Source organism: Phyllobates terribilis, unplaced genomic scaffold (genome assembly GCF_046119375.1).
Source record: "Phyllobates terribilis strain yellow unplaced genomic scaffold, ASM4611937v1 Scaffold_12__6_contigs__length_324123572, whole genome shotgun sequence".
NCBI lineage: Eukaryota > Metazoa > Chordata > Amphibia > Anura > Dendrobatidae > Phyllobates > Phyllobates terribilis.
The window spans coordinates 24607226-24622229 of NW_027362772.1; positions in this window are offsets into that span (position 1 = coordinate 24607226).

Here is a 15004-nt window from a genome sequence, read left to right on the forward strand (position 1 = left end):
CAGTACAGTGATAATACACACAGTGATGTCACAGTAAAGAGATAATACACACAGTGATGTCACAGTACAGGGATAATACACACAGTGATTTCACAGTACAGGGATAATAAACACAGTGATGTCACAGTACAGGGATAATGCACACAGTGATGTCTCAGTACAGGGATAATACACACAGTGATGCCACACTACAGAGATAATATACACAGTGATGTCAAAGTACAAAGATAATACACACAGTGATGTCACAATACAGGGTTAATACACACAGTGATGTCACAGTACAGGGATAATGCACACAGTGATGTCACAGTACATAGAAAATACACACACTGATTTCTCAGTACAGGGATAATACACACAGTGATGTCACAGTACAGGGATTATACACACAGTGGTGTCACAGTACAGGGATAATACACACAGTGATGTCACAGTACAGGAATAATACACACAGTGATGTCACAGTACAGGGATAATACACACAGTGGTGTCACAGTACAGGGATAATGTATAGTGATGTCACACTACAGAGATAATATACACAGTGATGTCACAGTACAGAGATAATACTCTCAGTGATGTCACAGCACAGGGATAATACTCACAGTGATGTCACAGTACAGGGATAATTCATACAGTGATGTCACAGTACAGAGATAATACACACAGTGATGTCACAGTACAGGGATAATAGACACAGTGATGTCAAAGTACAGGGATAATGCACAAAGTCATGTCACAGTACAGAGATAATACACACAGTGATGTCACAGTACAGGGATAATACACACAGTGATGTCACAGTACAGGGATAATACACAGTGATGTCACAGTACAGGGATAATGCACACAGTGATGTCACAGTACAGAGATAATACACTCAGTGATATAACAGTACAGGGATAATACACACAGTGATGTCACAGTGCAGAGATAATGCCCACAGTGATGTCACAGTACAGAGATAATACACACAGTGATGTCACAGTACAGGGATAATACAAACAGTGATGTAACAGTACAGGCATAATGCGCACAGTGATGTCACAGTACAGAGATAATTCACACAGTGATGTTACAGTACAGGGATAATACACACATTGATGTCACAGTACAGGGATAATGCACACAGTGTTGTCACAGTACATAGAAAATACACACACTGATTTCACAGTACAGGGATTATACACGCAGTGATGTCACAGCACAGGGATAATACACACAGTGGTGTCACAGTACAGCGATAATACACACAGTGATGTCACAGTACAGGAATAATACACACAGTGATGTCACAGTACAGGGATAATACACACAGTGATGTCACAGCACAGGGATAATACACACAGTGATGTCACAGTACAGGGATAATGCATACAGTGATGTCACAGTACAGAGATAATACACACAGTGATGTCACAGTACAGGTATAATACACACAGTGATGTCACAGTACAGAGATAATACACACAGTGATGTCACAGTACAGGGATAATTTATAATGATGTCACACTACAGAGATAATATACACAGTGATGTCACAGTAGAGGGACAATACAGACAGAGATGTCATAGTTCAGGGATAATACACAGTGATGTCACAGTACAGGGATAATGCACACAGTGATGTCACAGTACAGAGATAATACACACAGTGATGACACAGTACAGAGATAATAAACACAGTGATGTCACAGTACAGGGATAATGCACACAGTGGTGTCACAGTACAGGGATATTACACATAGTGATGTCACAGTACAGGGATAATGCACACAGTGATGTCACAGTACAGAGATAATACACACAGTGATGTCACAGTACAGGGATAATACACAAAGTGATGTCACAGTACAGGGATAATATACACAGTGGTGTCACAGTACAGAGATAATACACACAGTGATGACAATACAGGGATAATTCACACAGTTATGTCACAGTACAGGGATAATACACACAGTGATGCCACAGTACAGGGAAAACGCAGACAGTGATGTCACAGTAAAGGAAGAATACACACAGTGATGTCACAGTACATAGATAATGTATAGTGATGTCATAGTACAGAGATAATACAAACAGTGATGACACAGTCAAGGGATAATACACACAGTGATGTCACAGTACAGGGATAATGCACACAGTGATATCACAGTACAGAGATAATACACACAGTGATGTCACAGTACAGGGATAATATACACAGCGATGTCACTATACAGGTATAATACACACAGTGGTGTCACAGTACTAGGATAATACACACAGTGATGTCACAGTACAGGGATAATACACACAGTGATGTCACAGTACATGGATAATACACATATTGATGTCACAGTCCAGGGTTAATGTATAGTGATGTCACACTACAGAGATAATATCCACAGTGATGCCACAGTACAGAGATAATATACACAGTGATGTCACAGTACAGGGATAATACACACAGTGATGTCACAGTACAGAGATAATACACACAGTGATTTAACAGTACAGGGATAATACACACAGTGATGTCACAGTACAGAGATAATGCCTACAGTGATGCCACAGTACAGAGATAATACACACAGTGATGTCACAGCACAAGGATAATACACAAAGTGATGTCACAGTACCGGCATAATGCGCACAGTGATGTCACAGTACAGAGATAATACACACAGTGATGTCACACTACAGGGATAATACACACATCGATGTCACAGTACAGGGATAATGCACACAGTGTTGTCACAGTACAGAGATAATACACACAGTGATGTCACAGTACAGGGATAATACACACAGTGATGTCACAGTACAGGGATAATACACAGTGATGTCACAGCACAGGGATAATGCACACAGTGATGTCACAGTACAGGGATATCAAACACAGTGATGACACAGTACAGAGATAATAAACACAGTGATGTCACAGTACAGGGATAATGCACACAGTGGTGTCACAGTACAGGGATATTACACATAGTGATGTCACAGTACAGGGATAATGCACACAGTGATGTCACAGTACAGAGATAATACACACAGTGATGTCACAGTACAGGGATAATACACAAAGTGATGTCACAGTACAGGGATAATATACACAGTGGTGTCACAGTACAGAGATAATACACACAGTGATGACAATACAGGGATAATTCACACAGTTATGTCACAGTACAGGGATAATACACACAGTGATGCCACAGTACAGGGAAAACGCAGACAGTGATGTCACAGTAAAGGAAGAATACACACAGTGATGTCACAGTACATAGATAATGTATAGTGATGTCATAGTACAGAGATAATACAAACAGTGATGACACAGTCAAGGGATAATACACACAGTGATGTCACAGTACAGGGATAATGCACACAGTGATATCACAGTACAGAGATAATACACACAGTGATGTCACAGTACAGGGATAATATACACAGCGATGTCATTATACAGGTATAATACACACAGTGGTGTCACAGTACTAGGATAATACACACAGTGATGTCACAGTACAGGGATAATACACACAGTGATGTCACAGTACATGGATAATACACATATTGATGTCACAGTCCAGGGTTAATGTATAGTGATGTCACACTACAGAGATAATATCCACAGTGATGCCACAGTACAGAGATAATATACACAGTGATGTCACAGTACAGGGATAATACACACAGTGATGTCACAGTACAGAGATAATACACACAGTGATGTAACAGTACAGGGATAATACACACAGTGATGTCACAGTACAGAGATAATGCCTACACTGATGCCACAGTACAGAGATAATACACACAGTGATGTCACAGCACAAGGATAATACACAAAGTGATGTCACAGTACCGGCATAATGCGCACAGTGATGTCACAGTACAGAGATAATACACACAGTGATGTCACACTACAGGGATAATACACACATCGATGTCACAGTACAGGGATAATGCACACAGTGTTGTCACAGTACAGAGATAATACACACAGTGATGTCACAGTACAGGGATAATACACACAGTGATGTCACAGTACAGGGATAATACACAGTGATGTCACAGCACAGGGATAATGCACACAGTGATGTCACAGTACAGGGATATCAAACACAGTGATGCCACAGTACAGAGATAATATACACAGTGATGTCACAGTACAGGGATAATACACGCAGTGATGTCACAGTAAAGGAAGAATACACAGAGTGATGTCACAGTACAGGGATAATGCATAGTGATGTCATAGTACAGAGATAATACACACAGTGATGTCATAGTACAGAGATAATACACACAGTGATGTTACATTACAGGGATAAAAGACAATTAATGTCACAGTACAGAGATAATATACACAGTGATGTCACAGTACAGGGATAAAACACACAATGATGTCACAGTGCAGAGATAATGCACACAGTGATGTCACAGTACAGAGCTAATGCACACAGAGATGTCACAGTACAGGGATAATGAACTCGGTGATGTCACAGTACAGGCATAATATACACAGTGATGTCACAGTACAGGGATAATGCACACAGTGATGTCACAGTACAGGGATAATATACACAGTGATATCACAGTACAGGGAAAATGCACACACTGATTTCACAGTACAGGGATAATGCACACAGTGATGTCACAGGACAGAGATAATACACACAGTGATGTCATAGTACAGAGATAATACACAGTGATGTCACAGTACAGATATAATGCATAGTGATGTCACAGTACAGTGATAATACACACAGTGATGTCACAGTAAAGAGATAATACACACAGTGATGTCACAGTACAGGGATAATACACACAGTGATTTCACAGTACAGGGATAATAAACACAGTGATGTCACAGTACAGGGATAATGCACACAGTGATGTCTCAGTACAGGGATAATACACACAGTGATGCCACACTACAGAGATAATATACACAGTGATGTCACAGTACAAAGATAATACACACAGTGATGTCACAATACAGGGTTAATACACACAGTGATGTCACAGTACAGGGATAATGCACACAGTGATGTCACAGTACATAGAAAATACACACACTGATTTCACAGTACAGGGATAATACACACAGTGATGTCACAGTACAGGGATTATACACACAGTGGTGTCACAGTACAGGGATAATACACACAGTGATGTCACAGTACAGGAATAATACACACAGTGATGTCACAGTACAGGGATAATACACACAGTGGTGTCACAGTACAGGGATAATGTATAGTGATGTCACACTACAGAGATAATATACACAGTGATGTCACAGTACAGAGATAATACTCTCAGTGATGTCACAGCACAGGGATAATACTCACAGTGATGTCACAGTACAGGGATAATTCATACAGTGATGTCACAGTACAGAGATAATACACACAGTGATGTCACAGTACAGGGATAATAGACACAGTGATGTCAAAGTACAGGGATAATGCACAAAGTCATGTCACAGTACAGAGATAATACACACAGTGATGTCACAGTACAGGGATAATACACACAGTGATGTCACAGTACAGGGATAATACACAGTGATGTCACAGTACAGGGATAATGCACACAGTGATGTCACAGTACAGAGATAATACACTCAGTGATATAACAGTACAGGGATAATACACACAGTGATGTCACAGTGCAGAGATAATGCCCACAGTGATGTCACAGTACAGAGATAATACACACAGTGATGTCACAGTACAGGGATAATACAAACAGTGATGTAACAGTACAGGCATAATGCGCACAGTGATGTCACAGTACAGAGATAATTCACACAGTGATGTTACAGTACAGGGATAATACACACATTGATGTCACAGTACAGGGATAATGCACACAGTGTTGTCACAGTACATAGAAAATACACACACTGATTTCACAGTACAGGGATTATACACGCAGTGATGTCACAGCACAGGGATAATACACACAGTGGTGTCACAGTACAGCGATAATACACACAGTGATGTCACAGTACAGGAATAATACACACAGTGATGTCACAGTACAGGGATAATACACACAGTGATGTCACAGCACAGGGATAATACACACAGTGATGTCACAGTACAGGGATAATGCATACAGTGATGTCACAGTACAGAGATAATACACACAGTGATGTCACAGTACAGGGATAATAGACACAGTGATGTCAAAGTACAGTGATAATGCACACAGTGATGTCACAGTACAGGGATAAAACACACATTGATGTCACAGTACAGAGATAATGCCCACTGTGATGCCACAGTACAAAGATAATACACACAGTGATGTCACAGCACAAGGATAATACACACAGTGATGTCACAGTACCGGCATAATGCGCACAGTGATGTCACAGTACAGAGATAATACACACAGTGATGTCACAGTACAGGGATAACACACACATTGATGTCACAGTACAGGGATAATGCACACAGTGTTGTCACAGTACAGAGATAATACACACAGTGATGTCACAGTACAGGGATAATACATTTAGTGATGTCACAGTCCAGGGATAATGTATAGTGATGTTACACTACATAGATAATATCCACAGTAATGTCACAGTACAGAGATAATACACACAGTGATGTCACAGTACAGGGATAATACACACAATGATGTCACAGTACAGAGATAATACACACAGTGATATAACAGTACAGAGATAATGCCCACAGTGATGCCACAGTACAGAGATAATACACACAGTGATGTCACCGCACAAGGATAATACACAAAGTGATGTCACAGTACCGGCATAATGCACACAGTGATGTCACAGTACAGAGATAATACACACAGTGATGTCACAGTACAGGGATAATACACACATTGATGTCACAGTACAGGGATAATGCATACAGTGTTGTCACAGTACAGAGATAATACACACAGTGATGTCACAGTACAGGGATAATACACACAGTGATGTCACAGTACAGGGATAATACAGAGTGATATCACAGTACAGGGATAATGCACACAATGATGTCACATTACAGGGATAACAAACACAGTGATGCCACAGTACAGAGATAATATACACAGTGATGTCACAGTACAGGGATAATACATGCAGTGATGTCACAGTAAAGGAGGAATACACACAGTGATGTCACAGTACAGAGATAATGCATATTGATGTCATAGTACAAAGATAATACACACAGTGATGTCATAGTACAGAGATAATACACACAGTGATGGTACATTACAGGGATAAAAGCCAATTAATGTCACAGTACAGAGATAATATACACAGTGATGTCACAGTACAGGGATAATACACACAATGATCTCACAGTGCAGAGATAATGCACACAGTGATGTCACAGTACAGAGCTAATGCACACAGTGATGTCACAGTGCAGGGATAATGAACACGGTGATGTTACAGTACAGACATAATATACACAGTGATGTCACAGTACAAGGATAATGCAGACAGTGATGTCACAGTACAGGGATAATATACACAGTGATATCACAGTACAGGGATAATGCACACACTGATTTCACAGTACAGGGATAATGCACAGTGATGTCACAGTACAGGGATAATACACACAGTGATGTCACAGTAAAGAAATAATACACACAGTGATGTCACAGTGCGGGGATAATGCACACAGTGATGTCACAGTACAGGGATAATGCACACAGTGATGCCACACTACAGAGATAATATACACAGTGATGTCACAGTACAAAGATAATACACACAGTGATGTCACAATACAGGGTTATTACACACAGTGATGTCACAGTACAGGGATAATACACACAGTGATGTCACAGTACATAGAAAATACACACACTGATTTCACAGTACAGGGATAATACACACAGTGATGTCACAGTACAGGGATAATACACACAGTGGTGTCACAGTACAGGGATAATACACACAGTGATGTCACAGTACAGGGATAATACACACAGTGATGTCACAGTACAGGGATAATGTATAGTGATGTCACACTACAGAGATAATATACACAGTGATGTCACAGTACAGAGATAATACACACAGTGATGTCAAAGTACAGGTAAAATACAAACAGTGATGTCACAGTACAGAGATAATACACACAGTGATGTCACAGTACAGGGATAACAGACACAGTGATGTCAAAGTACAGGGATAATGCACACAGTGATGTCACAGTACAGAGATAATACACACAGTGATGTCACAGTGCAGGGATAATACACACAGTGATGTCACAGTACAGGGATAATACACAGTAATGTCACAGTACAGGGATAATGCACACAGTGATGTCACAGTGCAGAGATAATACGCACAGTGATATAACAGTACAGGGATAATACACACAGTGATGTCACAGTACAGAGATAATACACACAGTGATGTCACAGTACAGAGATAATACACACAGTGATGTCACAGTACAGGGATAATACACACAGTGATGTATCAGTACAGGCATAATGCGCACAGTGATGTCACAGTACAGAGATAATACACACAGTGATGTCACAGTACAGTGATAATACACACAGTGATGTAACAGTACAGGCATAATGCGCACAATGATGTCACAGTACAGAGATAATACACACAGTGATGTCACAGTACAGGGATAATGCACACAGTGTTGTCACAGTACATAGAAAATACACACACTGATTTCACAGTACAGGGATTATACACACAGTGATATCACAGTACAGGGATAATACACACAGTGGTGTCACAGTACAGCGATAATACACACAGTGATGTCACAGTACAGGAATAATGCACACAGTGATGTCACAGTACAGAGATAATACACACAGTGATGTCACAGTACAGGGATAATGCATAGTGATGTCACACTACAGAGATAATATACACAGTGATGTCACAGTACAGAGATAATACACACAGTGCTGTCACAGTACAGGTATAATACACACAGTGATGTAACAGTACAGAGATAATACACACAGTGAAGTCACAGCACAGGGATAGTACACACAGTGATGTCCCAGTACAGGGATAATGCATACAGCGATGTCATAGTACAGAGATAATACACACAGTGATGTCACAGTACAGGGATAATAGACACAGTGATGTCAAAGTACAGTGATACTGCACACAGTGATGTCACAGTACAGGGATAATACACACATTGATGTCATAGTACAGAGATGATGCCCACAGTGATGCCACAGTACAAAGATAATACACACAGTGATGTCACAGCACAAGGATAATACACACAGTGATGTCACATTACCGGCATAATGCGCACAGTGATGTCACACTACAGAGATAACACACACAGTGATGTCACAGTACAGGGATAATACACACATTGATGTCACAGTACAGGAATAATGCACACAGTGATGTCACATTACCGGCATAATGCGCACAGTGATGTCACACTACAGAGATAACACACACAGTGATGTCACAGTAAAGAAATAATACACACAGTGATGTCACAGTGCGGGGATAATGCACACAGTGATGTCACAGTACAGGGATAATACACACAGTGATGCCACACTACAGAGATAATATACACAGTGATGTCACAGTACAAAGATAATACACACAGTGATGTCACAATACAGGGTTATTACACACAGTGATGTCACAGTACAGGTATAATACACACAGTGATGTCACAGTACATAGAAAATACACACACTGATTTCACAGTACAGGTATAATACACACAGTGATGTCACAGTACAGGGATAATACACACAGTGGTGTCACAGTACAGGGATAATACACACAGTGATGTCACAGTACAGGGATAATACACACAGTGATGTCACAGTACAGGGATAATGTATAGTGATGTCACACTACAGAGATAATATACACAGTGATGTCACAGTACAGAGATAATACACACAGTGATGTCAGAGTACAGGTAAAATACAAACAGTGATGTCACAGTACAGAGATAATACACACAGTGATGTCACAGTACAGGGATAACAGACACAGTGATGTCAAAGTACAGGGATAATGCACACAGTGATGTCACAGTACAGAGATAATACACACAGTGATGTCACAGTGCAGGGATAATACACACAGTGATGTCACAGTACAGGGATAATACACACATTGATGTCACAGTACAGAGATGATGCCCACAGTGATGCCACAGTACAAAGATAATACACACAGTGATGTCACAGCACAAGGATAATACACACAGTGATGTCACATTACCGGCATAATGCGCACAGTGATGTCACACTACAGAGATAACACACACAGTGATGTCACAGTACAGGGATAATACACACATTGATGTCACAGTACAGGGATAATGCACACAGTGTTGTCACAGTACAGAGATAATAACCACAGTGATGTCACAGTGCTAGGATAATACACACAGTGATGTTACAGTACAGGGATAATACACACAGTGATGTCACAGTACATGGATAATACACATAGTGATGTCACAGTCCAGGGATAATGTATAGTGATGTCACACTACAGAGATAATATCCACAGTGATGTCACAGTACAGAGATAATACACACAGTGATGTCACAGTACAGAGATAATACACACAGTGAAGTCACAGTACAGGGATAATACACACAGTGATGTCACAGTACAGGGATAATGTATAGTGATGTCACACTACACAGATAATATACACAGTGATGTCACAGTACAGAGATAATACACACAGTGATGTCACAGTACAGGTAAAATACATACAGTGATGTCACAGTACAGAGAAAATACTCACAGTGATGTCACAGTACAGGGATAACAGACACAGTGATGTCAAAGTACAAAGATAATGCACACAGTGATGTCACAGTACAGAGATAATACACACAGTGATGTCACAGTACAGGGAGAATACACACAGTGATGTCACAGTACAGGGATAATACACAGAGTGATGTCACAGTACAGGGATAATGCACACAGTGATGTCACAGTGCAGAGATAATACACACAGTGATATAACAGTACAGGAATAATACACACAGTGATGTCACAGTACAGAGATAATACACACAGTGATGTCATAGTACAGAGATAATACACACAGTGATGTCACAGTACAGGGATAATACACACAGTGATGTAACAGTACAGGCATAATACGCACAGTGATGTCACAGTACAGAGATAATACACACAGTGATGTCACAGTACAGGGATAATACACACAGTGATGTAACAGTACAGGCATAATGCGCACAGTGATGTCACAGAACAGAGATAATACACACAGTGATATCACAGTACAGTGATAATACACACATTGATGTCACAGTACAGGGATAATGCACACAGTGTTGTCACAGTACATAGAAAATACACACACTGATTTCACAGTACAGGGATTATACACACAGTGATATCACAGTACAGGGATAATACACACAGTGGTGTCACAGTACAGCGATAATACACACAGTGATGTCACAGTGCAGGAATAATGCAAACAGTGATGTTACAGTACAGAGATAATGCACACAGTGATGTCACAGTACAGGGATAATGCATAGTGATGTCACACTACAGAGATAATATACACAGTGATGTCACAGTACAGAGATAATACACAAAGTGATGTCACAGTACAGGTATAATACACACAGTGATGTCACAGTACGGAGATAATACACACAGTGATGTCACAGCACAGTGATAATACACACAGTGATGTCACAGTACAGGGATAATAGACACAGTGATGTCAAAGTACAGTGATAATGCACACAGTGATGTCACAGTACAGGGATAATACACACATTGATGTCACAGAACAGAGATGATGCCCACAGTGATGCCACAGTACAAAGATAATACACACAGTGGTGTCACAGCACGAGGATAATACACACAGTGATGTCACATTACGGGCATAATGCGCACAGTGATGTCACAGTACAGAGATAATACACACAGCGATGTCACAGTACAGGGATAATACACACATTGATGTCACAGTACAGGGATAATGTACACAGTTTTGTCACAGTACAGAGATAATACACACAGTGATGTCACAGTACTAGGATAATATACACAGTGATGTCACAGTACAGGGATAATACATGCAGTGATGTCACAGTAAAGGAGGAATGCACACAGTGATGTCACAGTACAGAGATAATGCATATTGATGTCATAGTACAAAGATAATACACACAGTGATGTCATAGTACAGAGATAATACACACAGTGATGGTACATTACAGGTATAAAAGACAATTAATGTCACATTACAGATATAATATACACAGTGATGTCACAGTACATGGATAATACACACAATGATCTCACAGTACAGAGATAATGCACACAGTGATGTCACAGTACAGAGCTAATGCACACAGTGATGTCACAGTGCAGTGATAATGAACACGGTGATGTTACAGTACAGGCATAATATACACAGTGATGTCACAGTACAAGGATAATGCACACAGTGATGTCACAGTACAGGGATAATATACACAGTGATATCACAGTACAGGGATAATGCACACACTGATTTCACAGTACAGGGATAATGCACAGTGATTTCACAGTACAGGGATAATACACACAGTGATGTCACAGTAAAGAGATAATACACACAGTGATGTCACAGTGCAGGGATAATGCACACAGTGATGACACAGTACAGGGATAATACACACAGTGATGCCACACTACAGAGATAATATACACAGTGATGTCACAGTACAAAGATAATACACACAGTGATGTCACAATACAGGGTTAATACACACAGTGATGTCACAGTACAGGGATAATACACACAGTGATGTCACAGTACATAGAAAATACACACACTGATTTCACAGTACAGGGATAATACACACAGTGATGTCACAGTACAGGGATAATACACACAGTGGTGTCACAGTACAGGGATAATACACACAGTGATGTCACAGAACAGGAATAATACACACAGTGATGTCACAGTACAGGGATAATACACACAGTGATGTCACAGTACAGGGATAATGTATAGTGATGTCACACTACAGAGATAATATACACAGTGATGTCACAGTACAGAGATAATACACACAGTGATGTCAGAGTACAGGTAAAATACATACAGTGATGTCACAGTACAGAGATAATACACACAGTGATGTCACAGTACAGGGATAACAGACACAGTGATGTCACAGTACAGGGATAATGCACACAGTGATGTCACAGTACAGAGATAATACACACAGTGATGTCACAGTGCAGGGATAATACACACAGTGATGTCACAGTACAGGGATAATACACAGTGATGTCACAGTACAGGGATAATGCACACAGTGATGTCACAGTGCAGAGATAATACACACAGTGATATAACAGTACAGGGATAATACACACAGTGATGTCACAGTACAGAGATAATACACACAGTGATGTCACAGTACAGAGATAATACACACAGTGATGTCACAGTACAGGGATAATACACACAGTGATGTATCAGTACAGGCATAATGCGCACAGTGATGTCACAGTACAGAGATAATACACACAGTGATGTCACAGTACAGGGATAATACACACAGTGATGTAACAGTACAGGCATAATGCGCACAATGATGTCACAGTACAGAGATAATACACACAGTGATGTCACAGTACAGGGATAATACACACATTGATGTCACAGTACAGGGATAATGCACACAGTGTTGTCACAGTACATAGAAAATACCCACACTGATTTCACAGTACAGGGATTATACACACAGTGATATCACAGTACAGGGATAATACACACAGTGGTGTCACAGTACAGCGATAATACACACAGTGATGTCACAGTATAGGAATAATGCACACAGTGATGTCACAGTACAGAGATAATACACACAGTGATGTCACAGTACAGGGATAATGCATAGTGATGTCACACTACAGAGATAATATACACAGTGATGTCACAGTACAGAGATAATACACACAGTGCTGTCACAGTACAGGTATAATACACACAGTGATGTAACAGTACAGAGATAATACACACCGTGATGTCACAGCACAGGGATAATACACACAGTGATGTCACAGTACAGGGATAATGCATACAGTGATGTCATAGTGCAGAGATAATACACACAGTGATGTCACAGTACAGGGATAATAGACACAGTGATGTCAAAGTACAGTGATAATGCACACAGTGATGTCACAGTACAGGGATAATACACACATTGATGTCACAGTACAGAGATGATGCCCACAGTGATGCCACAGTACAAAGATAATACACACAGTGATGTCACAGCACAAGGATAATACACACAGTGATGTCACATTACCGGCATAATGCGCACAGTGATGTCACAGTACAGAGATAACACACACAGTGATGTCACAGTACAGGGATAATACACACATTGATGTCACAGTACAGGGATAATGCACACAGTTTTTTCACAGTACAGAGATAATACACACAGTGATGTCACAGTACTAGGATAATACACACAGTGATGTTACAGTACAGGGATAATACACACAGTGATGTAACAGTACATGGATAATACACATAGTGATGTCACAGTCCAGGGATAATGTATAGTGATGCCACACTACAGAGATAATATCCACAGTGATGTCACAGTACAGAGATAATACACACAGTGATGTCACAGTACAGGGATAATACACACAGTGATGTCACAGTACAGGGATAATACACACAGTGATGTCACAGTACAGGGATAACAGACACAGTGATGTCAAAGTACAAAGATAATGCACACAGTGATGTCACAGTACAGAGATAATACACACAGTGATGTCACAGTACAGGGATAATACACACAGTGATGTCACAGTACAGGGATAATACACAGAGTGATGTCACAGTACAGGGATAATGCACACAGTGATGTCACAGTGCAGAGATAATACACACAGTGATATAACAGTACAGGGATAATACACACAGTGATGTCACAGTACAGA